The sequence below is a fragment of the Phoxinus phoxinus genome (genome assembly GCF_949152265.1).
Source record: "Phoxinus phoxinus genome assembly, chromosome: 19".
NCBI classification, from domain to species: domain Eukaryota; kingdom Metazoa; phylum Chordata; class Actinopteri; order Cypriniformes; family Leuciscidae; genus Phoxinus; species Phoxinus phoxinus.
The window spans coordinates 5,392,784-5,407,720 of record NC_136894.1 but is presented as its reverse complement, the minus strand read 5'-3'; positions in this window follow the sequence as shown (position 1 = coordinate 5,407,720).

Here is a 14,937-nt window from a genome sequence, read left to right as displayed (position 1 = left end):
TAAGTTGTTGTTATGACCATACAATTAAAATTCACAGGATTTGAATTGTATTTATTTATTTGTTTGTTTATTTAATGTATATGTAGATAGTGCTATTATCAGACATTAAGGGGAAATACAGTAATATACATTCTTTTCACTTTGACATATACTATAAGTTCTGTGCTAAAAAAAAATTCGGCTGAACTGTCAAATGTGATCTGGATTGTTTATCGGGCTGTTTATTTTGTCCTTGCTGTGTGCTTTTGTTTGGGACTGGAGTCATTTTCTCTCTGTTGTGATTGGTGTAGCAGGACTCTCCTAATTGGCAATTAACAGCGCTCACAAAGCAATCAAGCACCAGTGAGCCAGATGCAAAGGATGAAAATGAGCTTGTTTATAATTTATTGGGCTTAACTTTAGATCTATTTTGGAGAAGAGACATTATAATGAGGCAAATTGTAAAAAAAAAAAAAATGTTCCTCATTCTTATATGTGATTATGCAGTACTGTATTCCTGGATGCAATCTGCATTTTTTTGGGATTCATTTTGTGCCATTATAACCATGTGAAGATTTTTCATTTTCTCTTTTTTTTTTCCTATATCCCCCTATTTTAGTAGAAAAAAATCATCTTTGAAGTTATTTTTAATTGCTTCTTGAACAGATAATGAAGCAACAGTCATTAAACGTGGTCATATTAGCAGAGTTCACCCTCACTTGCAAATCTTTTAACACCGGGATCAACTCCATTAAATTGAGACATTTCATTTTAAATGTCCCCTCACACTTATAATTAGACAAACACATTTTCTAAACAAATTTCAGAATATTCCTGCACTAATCATTTCCCCCCCATATTGCTAAAATATATCTTAAAATTTACATCAGGTTGTTACTGACTAATATCAATTTATATATATATATATATATATATATATATATACAGATATACTGTTTGTTGGGGTCAGTCATTATATATATATATATATATATATATATATATATATATACATATATATATGGAATACTAAGAAATACATAAGCAATGCTTATTGAGCAGCAAATCAGCATATTTGAATGATTTCTGAAGGATCATGTGAAACTTGAAACTGAAGGCTGGAATTACGGCCACCAGTGACCACTGTCGACTTAAAAATAAAGAGATGTGTGTTTTGTGTCCCCACCAATTGTGGGCCTGCCGTATGGAGTGAGAGAAAACCATCAAAAAACACTTGACAAACTCGCACAAATAACTTGGCAACTTGTCGCAGCGATCAGTCACATCGGCGTTTGTGGGTGTTAGAGTGGCCACAAATCTCATTTCCCATTTCCTCTCCTCATACGGTCGTGTCAAGATACCAATTGTAACTTCAAATGGCCTCTCTTGAGCACAGGGACACAGGTGGAATGAAATTAGTGAAGAGAGGATTGCCTGCCCTCAAACTAGGCAGAAATGTCCACTCCCCTCCCCTTCCCCCACAGATTTCTGAAAAAACCTGATTTCTGAAATCATCTCTGATTACTGCAGAGAAACATACACACTCCCCTATGGTTGTGGAACCGGTTAACTATAGTTCTCCAAATTGGATGCAGAATCTTGTAGACTCAAAAAGAGGCATGCCATTAATTCAGAGAGCGCAAATGGGTCGTATATCACTGGGACAGAACAGCAGATGAGAGTACAGTAGCATGTATAGGGTATAGACAGCTTGATAAGGAAAGGAGAAGGAAAAGCTATAGATGGAGTAATTAGCATGAGGAATGATAGGATGGAAGCAATGCAAATGGAGGAAAACGCAGCATGTATCTCACAGTGGGCACATTATATATTCATTTTCTATCTAACGATGCCGTAATGGAAATATATTATGTCATCATCATTATGCCCAGATGGATCATTCATTCATTAATTAATTCATTTATTCATTCAGATTTTCGACAACTGATTTTATTATTATGTGGAATTTTTTAAATTGTAGATTGCATTCATACAGACTACAAATTTTTCCTGTGTGAAATATTACTGTTTTTGTATTCTCACTGGATAAGAATACCACTCTGACCACTGCTTAACTCTAAATGCGCTCAATGAATATGGAGTTACTTTTGTGGTAATACATTCACCCAGTGTTTGCCAATAACCAAACATTAACACAGAGTTCAAATGGAACGCCAAGGGAAAAAGAAAATGATTGCACCCATTTGCAGACTCTTCAGATTCTGATTTAAATTAATAAAAAAACATCTGTAGTAGAGAGATAATTCGTCTTACAATGAAAACCAGTCTGTGCAGTGTTTCTCTAGAGTCTAAAGCGTCTTACTGATTCTTTCAGTAACCTTTGTTTTTCACCTTTGCTCTCATTGACTTATCTCCTTATAAACCCAATGTAAAAGTTCCCCTGTCACCAATGTGAACTCGAGCGAAACCGTTTAACCCCAGGATGCTCCAGGGGCTCCGGCAAGTGCACTTCAGTCACGGTCAATGGAATGAGTCTGCTAAGTGACAGATAAGCGTTTAAAGTCTAAATAAATCTAAATAGTATTTAGATATCTTAAACTGAATACATATACAATATGTTTTTAGATGTTGTTATTAAAATTGTGTATATTTGGATGGGTGAACGGATAAATGGATGGATTGAGGGAGGGAAGGAGCATATACTCAAACTCTTTGAAAAATGGTTTTCAAAGGGCAAGTTTTTGAAAACGGTCTCCATGTAAACAACAAAAAGGCAAATCTCTGAAGACGATGACGTCATGCACATGCGTATTACATGTTCAGTCTATAGTGTTTTATCGCCATCTAATGGCCTGGCAGCAGATTACAGAGTTTTTAGTCGTGTTCGCGGATCCGTTTGAATGGGAATCGATTTGACAATGTTGTCGTCTGTACGTTGAATACTCAAAGGAAAAAGCATTTTAAGCATATCGTTGTCGTGTAAAAATACCCTAAAACACTCTCTAAATTAGGTTTATCATGAATATATCATTTAACTCATGCAGCCCATGAGGTCAAGTGACTCGCGAGAGCACAAGTTGAATTTGCTCAGCCAGTTACTCTGGTGTCGAGTAATGATGCTCATTAAATATGCCCTTGTATCTGAGCTGCACCAATCACATCGGGTTATCTGATATAGGCGGGCCAGAGGCGAGATGACGACAGCGCTGCGATGTCGAAGTCATTAGTAAACATTGCAAGATGGCTATGGATGAACACCAGTTGTTTGAAACGGCTTTGGGCGCTACAATGAAAGATTTAGACTTGCCTTTTTCTCTAAAAAGAGGAACAGAAGAAAGCGCTCGAATCGTTCCTTTCCGTCGCTCTGTATACGTCACCCCGTGTATTGTTGTGATTGGTCGTAGTGTTAGCCAATTGCGTGCAGTGATATTTTCAAATGCATGCTTGGTGCCGCCCCTCGAGCTGGCCGATTTTCATTAGTCGACGCCAGACCATTAATCTTTCAGATTTATGTCTGGATTTCCAGGCTATTTAGACCCCCCATCAGGAAAGAAATCAGATATGTCAATCACATGGCATTAATACACTCTTATAATGAATTGCACTAATTTGAGAGCACAAAAAATACACTGTAAAGAAAAAAGTTATTTTTGAGCTATTGATAAAACAAATATTATTAGAGTGCGTAATACAATACAATGTTATTTAAGTCGTTCTCCTGCAAAATTCATTATTAATTAATTGTGTCACTTGACATTTCTGTAATTGTGAAATTTACTAGCAGCATGTTCTAATTGGAAATTGTTTTAAAGTAAATCCTACACCATTTTTATTTCAGTGTACGTGTCATAAAGTCAAGGTAACATTTTGTTACATAATTAATATTCGAGAGCAAATCAAAGTTTTTGTATCGTTATGTTCAGTTAGACTATACTGTACTACTGTTACAGAACTGGACTACTATTTATTCAGGCTGATCTGTCAGGTTGTCTTGAACCTCAGCTTTAATTAGTTTGACTTGTAATTAAGCCGGCAAGTTGTCTTAGAGAAGTCTGTTTTCTTGATGGATTACCAAAAATAAGAAAACACCTGTATTAATGTCCAAACAAAGGATAACAAAACTGTTATCGCCCGCACCCTTTTGCTGTATTGATCGTTTAATTGCAGTGTCTTGGTTAAAACATGGATCAATGTTGAGGAGAGCAACAAGACCAGAGCACAAGCACTGAATTAATCATTTAAAATAATGGGCAAGCACTTTAAGACCTGTCCACGGGCATCAAGCTCCTCTGAAAGCAAGTGAGATAGAGCGCGGGAGTAGAGATGAGAGTTCGACAAAGGGACAAAGAGAGGGAGAGAGAGAGCTACTGGTTTAGAAACATGGCCTGTCACTGACCGTTCAGACTTCACATTCCCACAATCCCTGCTAAATGGCAAAGTCATAAAGTCCAGAAAACTCAAAACATGTTTGATGATGTTCCATTTTAATGTGCCACATGTAATAAACCATGCTCCTTGTTGCTTTTAGGCCTATTTGTGCTTGATATAAAAAGAGATTGGGTATATTTTAAGATTATTTGATTTTAGGCTTTGTTTGATTGCCATTGTATTACAACTTTTATTAAGATTTCATTGATAAACACTTATTAGTTTGTATATTGTTTAATGAAAGTTATAATTGTACTGAGGGGTCCACTAGTTTGTTATTAGCATTGATTTAGAGGAAATGTATATTGTATGAGGTCAACATTTGCCTTGTTTCCAAAATTCAAGATATATGGGGTAAAAAAATTGTCCCTGTATGTTTTTTGTTTTGTTTGTTTTTAATATTTTTAACATGATATAGGCTAGACTGTTTTCCTGACTATCAGCATGACTGCAAATAGGGCAGCCTCCAGTCCAACTATCTCTTTGAAACGGGCCCCTTGTTGACCTTTAACAATCCGTTGTGACATAAAAGTCCTAATAGCCCTAATTTCCATTACCTGTACTCTTCCAAAAACATGTCTTTTAAGTTGAAGTGGAAACAGATGGTCTCTTTTTAGATCTAATCTCTGTCCTTTTTAATTAAGCCATTACATCACAGGTCTCTGTGAAAGCTGTTTCTCAGAATTAACCCACTCCACCTGATCAATCAAGAGTTCCTGTTTGTTTATCAAATGGAACATGTTCTTCTTGGACTTTTGCCATGAGCAGGTACCTCTTGTTCTGAAGCATATTATTAAAGGATGTTATGAAAATCAATTAGAAAGGACACTACCAATCAAATGTTTGGACACTCACACACTTGACTTAATATGTTTCTCAATATCTTAAAAACCTTTTCAAGGCATACGCCAAAACGCCTAAAGTTAGTTGATTATTTTTACTTAAACAGAATTTAAACTAAATCTGATTTAGTTTTAATTAATTAAATTGTATTTTATTTAAACAGCTCGTAACATTTTGTCAGAACCTCTTGTAAATTACATGCTTTGTTGTTTAGTTCTCTCTTGTCTTTTCAGAATCGTAGAAGAATTGTGATCTCTGATTGAAGGAAAGAAAAAAAAACATTCTCAATTGATCTCGAATCGTGCAGCTCTAGCTTGCACCTTCATCTAGACAAAAAGTGGCTTTGAAAAGGATAAAATATAGGTTGTATTCATCATTTTGATACATCGATTTGTGCTGTTTTATAGTTTTGATTTTACTATTATTCTAAAATGTGGAAAATATTAATAAAAAAGAATGAGTAGGTGTGTCCACACTTTTGACTGGTGATATGATAGTCATCTCTACCTTAAAGAGCAAATTAAGATTGTCCACCGAGACCAGCAGCAAACAGGGCATCTCTAACTCGTGTAAATGGAGCAGCAATAATGACAGGTGTAGTTGTCTCTCTTATAAAAGCATAACAAGTCACACTAGAATATTTCTTAATTGCGATGTGGTAATGACGATATGGCAAATTCTCCAGAGCAGAGGGACGTACATAAGTCAGAGTTAGAGTTAATGATCTGATTTACATTCAGGTGCGGTGGAAGTCAGATGGGACCGGCTGTTGGCCGTGCCTGGGAAGAGGGTTTGTAATGCCCAGAATGGTTGAGGGATTCTCAGGCTTGGCGGTGGCAGGAGGAAGGGAAGTGGACTGATTGGGGACAGAGCAGGGAGGCGGAGGGCAAGGTCCTCTTTAGTGAAGAGAATTGCTTTGACCAACCGAGCTTGGTAGAGGATCACCTTTCTCACCCCAGTCAAGAGGAACTTTAAATGAAGATGACTGGTTGGGGAGTGGAGAGAGAAACTAAACAAGATCTTAAAACTGAAGGCTGGATTTACTAAACTATTGCACACAGTATTTCAGCACAAACTGTATCCAATTTAACCACTATAGCAATTCATCTGAGCTTATTATAGAGTATACTTATTCCCTGAATTTGTATGCTGATGTTTACTGAAAAAAATAGCTTTTATTAACATTTAATCTGACAGAGTTTCCCGAACTACTGATTCAGCCCTGCCACGATATTGCTATATCCCCCCAAACCAGTTCAGTGTGAATCCCACCCTGCATCTAATTTCATTGGTTAAGGTTAGGGCTAGGGTTTAGTGTTTGGTGTAGGCAATCAGCACTTTGATTGGCATGACCAATGAAGCTTTCCTGTAGCGCTTGAAACACCAAGGTCATGGGTTCGATTCCCAGGGAAAGCAAGAACTGATAAGAATGTAAATGTGTTCCTTGAAATGCAATGTAAGTCGCTTTGGATAAAAGCGTCAATGTCAATTGTAAATGTTAATCTTTACAATGGGCTGAGTAGCGAAGTTTCAGCTGAAATGAAGCTCTATCGTAAGTTCTGCCGGGAAGACTTAATTGTTACGTAACTTATTATTTCTCATCTATCCAATCATATACTAATACTTTTGGTATAAAAGGTTGGTACTCACACACGTCTGAGTTCGCAGATGCTGCCGCTCCATTCACCTCCACCCTCCCCACCACCTCCAAGATGGGACCTTCCCTTCATCCTCCCCAACACCACCACGACGGGTCCTTCGGGGGAAGAAATCATGCTAAATCTACAGTGTCTACAGTAGTCCGATTGCAGAATGAATGATGCAGATTACCGCACAAATTACTCCTATGAGTCAGTTCTTTTTAGTTGAAAAATAGAGTCTATAAAAGTCCTATAATGAATTATTGAAAGAGTCTTGTTCAATGTTTCTTCCACCACAATCTCAGTTTCTCTCAGATATTTCTCAGGTCTAACTTGTCTTCTTTTATTTATCCTAAGGAATTTTAGGGGAAACATCTGAGATACTAAAATAAGAGATATATGAGAATCTCAACAAAGCCTCCTAAACTTAGGGAAAACACCCACTGAGCAACATATTTTGCATCAAAGCAGCTAAGACTTTATTTTGATGGTCCCCTAACAAACATTCAACTTACTGTAGTCAATTTAAAAGTACATGTCAACTTATTCTACTAACCTTTACACTACCCCTACAAGTCAACTAATACTCAACTAATACTCTAATGAGAGTTAGTTGACATGTACTGTAGGTGCAACGTTACTTATAGTCAACGGCATTAGTGTAACCAAATGTTTTGATCTTGCTGTCTCACTATTATGTCATCCACCTCTTTCTCGTTTTCTTATGACTCAGCACTGTCTCCTGGCTCTGTCATGTCTGCCGTCAGCAGATGCTGCAGATGTCTGCATGTGTTCCCAGCATATGGGACGCTATGACTGGCACGGAGATATCCTGCCCTGGCACTGCTGTAAAAACTCTGCCAGACATACTGGATGTCCCCTCAGACTAGATGCCAAGGTACATTTGTAATAGGATGGATCATCTAGACGTAACCCAATCCTGTCTTGGAAGTGATGTGCGGTGAGTCACTTTGACCTGGTTACTAAATGACAAGTAACCAGGTCACGAAATAAACAGCCTGTTATGCAGGCAAAAATTATGACTTTCCATAATCATATGTGGTCAAAATGATTATCAGATCAAAATATATTTAGAACCAGATTTACTCACAGCTTGCGTCAGCGCAAACACTTTTTTGTGGTTAGAAATCTACTGTCAGGATTTACTGGAGATATTGAAAAATGATTGCTGAAAAGGCATGGACAGTTTGTTTTGCGGCTGACCTTATTGCATACGCATTTGTAGGAGTTTCCATTTCATATGCAAAATTTATGGGAGGAGAGTATTTAAATGAGTCACACAATGCAATTTACTAAGGTTTGCGCCAGTCAATTTGCTGGTATTTGCACCAAAATGTAACGCCCAAATAAATCATGTCTTAAACAAGACGCTAATTTGCTCTGCTTTTGGGAAATTGTATTGGTCATTATGGAAATGATCCAGCTGCGTCTGTATTCTTTGATTTGCACGTTGTCAGTAGTTATGCACAGAAATGTCCACTCCCATTGGCGCTTTTATGGAAATGTGTTCTCACACTAATTTGCCCTGTTTAGTTAATCTGGCCCGTCATTTAGCGTAGTATTTTCTATAACTCTTAACGGAAGAATTTAAACATTTTTACTCACCATCATGTTGTTCCATGTCTTGACTTTCTTTATTCTGTGAAACACAATAGAAGATATTCAAGATAAAAGGTCTCTCTCTCTTCTTTTTTTAGTTTTTTTTTCATACAATTAAAGTTAAAGTGGTCCAGTGTTGTTTTGGACCTAATCGACAGTTATAATGGCAAGAACAGTGGAAACATTCGTCAAAAAGTCTTCTTTTGTGTTCCACTGTAGGAGTTCGTTCGAGGGTATTTTTGTCTCATGAGTATTCATGTGTTGTTGTCATTTCTTTAAGAGAACACTTTTTGTGCCATTAACTGTACATTTATCATAGAAGCATGAGTTGAAACACATAGGGCCCTATCTTGCACCCAGCGCAATTGACTTTGTACACCGACGCATGTCTCATTCCTATTTTGCACCCGCACACAGCGGACTTTTCTCTTCACAGACGCACGTCGGTAAATTAGGGAATGAACTTGCACTCGCGGGGGCGGTTCAGCGCAAAGAGGAGGCGTGTTCCGGCGCAAAAGTTCCCTGGTGCTATTTTCCAGTTTTAGAAAACAATCCCGCCACTGACCAGGAAAAACCTATCTAAAGACAGTGGCACGTTGCACGTTAGTCATATGGTATTTTAAGGGCGCGTGCTTGGCCATAATGTAGCGTGTTAATGCGCATACACTTTGATTCTCTAATATAAAGACCGTCAGTCTCCTCGGCTGTGAACCGCTCCTGGCGTGCGCTGGCAAATCCTCCGTAATAATAGCAACCCGCGTTGGAACAAGCGCCCCTGCTCTTAAAGGGAATGTGAGAGGACGCTCTGATTGGTTTAGTTCACGTTACGCCCAAACCACACCTATGAATAATGAAGCTACTTCAGACCAACCCCTTTTAGATTTGCGTCGGGCGCAAGAGTCATTTATTCCTAAAATAGCAACAGCGCCCAATACTTGCGCTTTGACACTTGCGTTTCAGATCGTTAAAATAGGGCCCAAAAAGCAATAATTAACATCAAACCCTGTTTTAAAATTATATAACTTTAGATTATTCTATAATAACTATAAATGTTTCACATGGAAACCCAGGGCAATATTTCGTCCCGTCAATAGTGAAAAGAGAAACTTATGGGAGAAAGAAGCATCTGTCACTATTTTTTTTTTTATGTTGTTTGAATTACATCACTGATTTATCACACATTTAAATAATTGAATTTCATTAATATTTTCTTGGTCTACATTGCTATCCCTTCACGCACATTATTATTAATGAAAAGAACTATACCACAGTACAGCCCATGAAAAATACATCGACATTCAATGTTGATTTTTCTCCCTTCATATGTTTCTTTTCATGTATAAACTGCAGGGCGAAGGCAAATTCAACATGATGTCTTACTCTACACACACACATGCATAATTCTACGCTCTATTCGAGGCCATTTGACAATGTGTGGCATAAATCAAAGTCAATAAGTGCATGGGGAAAGAGCAAAGTAACAGTAAGCGAGACAGTGCTTGTTTGTCTGCAATGAATACCTTTTCATCATCTCCCATCTCTCCAGAGAGAAGTGCTAACAGAAGGAGCCACAAATGACCCTCAGGAATCTCTCTCTCTCCATCTCCCTCTCTCCTTCAGACAGATTTGCTCTAATGCAGTAGTAAATATATAGGACCATCTGCAAAAGAAAGAGGAGCGCACAAGTGGACACATGCAGACGTGAAACACAATGCGCTGAGGGGGCTCAAGCACATGGCCTTCAATTTGGAATAAATGACCAGATACAACAAAGTCATGAACTGTAGTTATGGTCAGAGTTTAAAGGCCTATTATGATTTTCTACATTTTCAGCTGTCTTTAGAGTGTAATGTTGCAGTTTGTGCATGAAAAAGGTCTGCAAAGTTACAAAGCAAAGGGAGTTATTCTCTATATCAGTGTTTCTGTTTCTGAACTCCCTGAAACGTCTCAATTGTAGTCTTGAGTTTTCTTCCGGGAATGTACACATCACAATATTCCTCATTTTAATAAGTCCCGCCCAAGGCATACGCAAGAAAAAACTACGCTTTAAATCTCTTCTAAATAAAAGATACAGACTGTACTGAATGTCAGCTTGCTTATTTGACTATAAGAATTGATTAAGCCATGTAAACAAGAAACTATGCTTCTGACCACAGGTCGAGACCCGTCGTTCCAACCACACAAGTTTGCGATGCTGTTTGCGAATGTTTGTTGGAACAATGGTTTCGGGAAACGCCGACTCTTTGAACTATGCTGATAACGACAGAACTAGCGGACATAGTTGGCTAACAATGCTTTTGGGAAACGCACCCCTTGTTGAGTTCATTAGTAGTGTGTTGAAACTGCTGGTTATGGTAAAGGGCGTGACATTTTCGAAACATGCTCAAAGCGGTTGGCCAATCACAACACACTAATCCAGCTGACCAATCAGAGCGCATTGCTCTTTCCAGAAGGAGGGGCTTCATAGAGACAAGAACTAAACAGAGCGTTACTGAAAGACTGGGATGAGAGAAATATTTGAAAAGGAACATGTTTTTTGACCATTCAAGCATGAAGACCTATTCGAGTAGACCACAGAAACAAAATCAAGACTTTTTAATAGAGCATAATAGCCTCTTTAAGTCGAGAAGGAGATGGGAAGGAGTAAAATAAAAGACAATTGCGACTTTATGCGCTTTAACATTCTCAAAATTGTGACTATATTTTACAATGTGACTTTATACTGTATCTATCTCTCTCTTTTTTGTTTTATCTCACAATCACCCATTTTATTCACTTCATGCAGAAAGGATTCCACACAATTCAGAACCATTTGAATACAGTATTTTTCCTCTGCTCATTTTTTTCCCTATACCTCTTTTTCAGTTTGTACAAATTTTACAAGTCATACAAACTTTTTTGTATTGTGCACACAGAAATTACACAGCCGGTGTATGCTTCAGGAACTGCAATTGTCAAAGACATTTTGAGTAAAACGACATTTTAAATGAATTATGCTCATGAGTGTTGATTTCAGCTTGTTTCCAGCTCTTTTTTATGTAAAGGTTTAGTTGATAATGCAGCATTTCATAAACCTGTGCAGAAGTAAATAATAGCAGAATGTGTCTGAACATGCCTCATCTGTTGCCTGATTGCATTCAGAACTGCTGCAGACATTTTGCTGCCTCCAGAGACATTCAACAACTAGTGATTTTCCCTCTCAGTATGCAGGTGCACAAAGTAAATGAGAGAAAAGGAGCAAGAAGGAAAGAAAGAGATGCTACCGTTCATGGATAGTGTATGTGTTACACATGAGGTACACATCTGTTTTGGTGAAGGTAAGGTCTGTTTATTTCAAGAATACTTATCCCTTACATATGGCCTGACTGATTGTCATTTATCTCCTATGTTGTTCATGTAGTGAAAAGAGCTCAGGTGAAGGGGCAACTGTCCTGAAAACAGTCCAGAGACTAATGACAGTCTAAGGTGAGGCACAAAATGGAGGTAATACCAGTTATTCATCTCCCTGCTATTGTGAGAGCACTTACACTACAAGATCATCAAACGAGTTGAGGTGGAAAATTACACTTCAGATAAAGATAAACCTGTCAAACAATATAGCAGGCTCTAAACATCTCACGGCAGGTGCATCAGCTGCCCAGCTGGAGATACAGTACAACACACATTGAGTTTGTATGAAGTCTATAACCATTTTAATAAAATCATATAACTTCAAATATGAAGGCAACAGTTTGCATGTTTTTTTTAATTGAATTCGTCTACCTAACTAATGTCTTGATTGAACTTAAATAATACACTTTTTTATGTACCAAATGTGACAAAATAAACAAAAACAGTGTAAAAGAACAAACAATGCAACCATATTAATTAGTTATGCCTTTACATGCATCAAAGGTCAAAAACACTTTCATTTTCGCATAATATACATTTTGAACATATTATATACATCAATAATTCATACTTACAGGTTGTGATTCTGAGGAGTAAGCTGGTCCAAATTTACTGGTACTGACCCAGAGCAAGCGTTTGGCGAATCCCACGTTGAAGGGTGTGTTTAGTTATTCGCGACGCTAGCAGACAATGTAGAACATATACCGGCATTATGCAAATGTATTAACTAGTGATGTCTAGCCGTAACTGATCGGGATTCGAATTCCCGACGAATCATTTAGTCGGTTCAGAGTCGATTATTTCTTCGGGAGACAATAATTGTATTTATCGTGCACTTTCAACTTCACAACTTTGCAGATTCTTTACATTCACAAAAGGCTATTACACACTGCTTGAAAGGGAAATTCGAAAAACCATAATAAGGGCACTTTATATAGATATATACATAAGAACAGTAAGTCATGGCAACTTATGATTTTACATTACTTTAAGTCATCAAAATAATTTAAGCAATTTCAACTTTTGGTAATGAGAGTAAAATGAGATTGAACTTTTTAAGTCAGTTTAATATAATTTTTTATAATTTTTTTTTATATATAGACAGTACTCACAAAGGTATAACGATCAAGATTAACTTAAAAATTGCCTGGAGTTTTCCTTTAAGTTTTTATAGATGAAATAGGTAGGCATTTTTTTTTACAGAGCATAATGAAGTACATTTTTGCTTATTTGTCAGCATTATTTGATCTAAAAATAATACAATGTATCAAAATGAACTACCAATGCAACAGTTCACAGATTTCCCTTTTGTTTTGTTTTTTTTGTTTTTTAGAGTATGCTTTTAACCTAATGGGAATTACCACTGACAACCATGAGAGCTGAGGGAAAGAAAAAAATAGCTGCCACAGTGGTTTCCATTTTGTTAGCGGTACTCTGGGAAGGGCTTTACCGGGCACTCTGTCCTCTCAGATAAGAGCTCCGTCGTTCTGCCGCTGACTGGACACTGGGTGCCAGACGCTGAAAGGAAATAGACGGACGTACGGTGGCCTGTTCCCGCACCCGCTAGCCTGAGGGGAGCGCAGGCTTAATTGTAACATGAAAGGGGGTCACTCTGGTCTAGGATGACAGCGCAACTATAAATAACTGCATGAATGTAATAACTTGGGTGGTGGTGCTTCCAGCTTTATGGAGTAAAAAGCCCACGATCCCAGGATGCTCCAGAACTCTGCATGACCCCAGCTTGCTTTATTTTAGCTTTCGTTAGAGATGAGTTCCATTGGTTACATGCTGATACACAAATCAGAGTTTGCGATGGTGCATGGCCAGCCAAAAAGTACTTTTTATGCACTGATTCATTTTCAACAATGAGTTATGTTGCTCAACGTCCTGCTGTTTCAATGTGGAACAAACAGCACGTTTAAAAAAATAAAAAAATATAAATATATATATATATATATATATATATATATATATATATATATATATATATTGTCAGCTGGAGTTTTGCCTCGTTTGTGTTCCATATTTGATAGAAGATGGGATGGGAAGTTTTTAAATTGTGTCCTCTTTTTTTGTGTTTGTAATAAATGGGTTTTGCTTCAATGCAGTATAGATAAAATCACACATTCAAAACATTTAACACAGATCCCTGCTCCACTAATAACACTTTAAAACTTAAAGGAACACGCAGACTTTTTGGGACTTTAGCTTATTCACCGTATCCCGAGTTAGAGAAGTCCATGTTGTGATTTGTATAGTCACCGCGTGTACAAATAACAAGGTCACATGAGACACAGCCGCCATCTAACCGTATACATACTGGGAACTATATTCTCTGAAGGCGAAGCACTGTTACTTAGGCGGAGTGATTTGCGCAACACTCTGAGCGAACTCTCGTCTCCTCGCCACGGGGCTTCTCAGGCGCTGCGAGCAAATCACTCCGCAGAAGTAGCAGTGCTTCGGCTTATGTATACGGTTAGAAGATGGCTGTGTCTCATGTGACCTTGTTATTTGTACACGCTGTGACTATACAAATCACAACATGTAAATAGGAAAATGTTGGCGTTATTTTGTCACTTATTGGGATCAGTATGCTAGCTGGAGCCGTTTACCTCCAGTCTTTGTGCTAAGCTAGGCTAGCGGTGGGTGCGTCACACAGAGTTACGACACGCACGGAGTTGAGAAGGGTATGTATGGACTTATCTAACTCTGGGGGATACGGTGAATAAACTAAAGTCCCAAAAAGTTGTGTGTTCCTTTAAAGGAGTTTACTAAGGAGAAAATACAGTAATAGTCATTTTTAAATTGAATATTTCAATTTCATTAACAATGTTTGGTCTTCAGTGTCACATGATCCTAGAATTCCTATTATAGGTTTCCTATTAGATCCTATTATATAAATCTTATTAGAATTATATCCCTCTTATTAGTGTGTAATGTTGCAGTTTGAGTCTGAAAAAGGACTGCAAAGTTACAAGGCACAAAGTCACTCCAAACTATATCAGTGTCACTGTTTCTGGACTCCCTGAAACGCCTCCATTGTAGTCTTGAAATTTCTTCCAGAAAGGAATACATC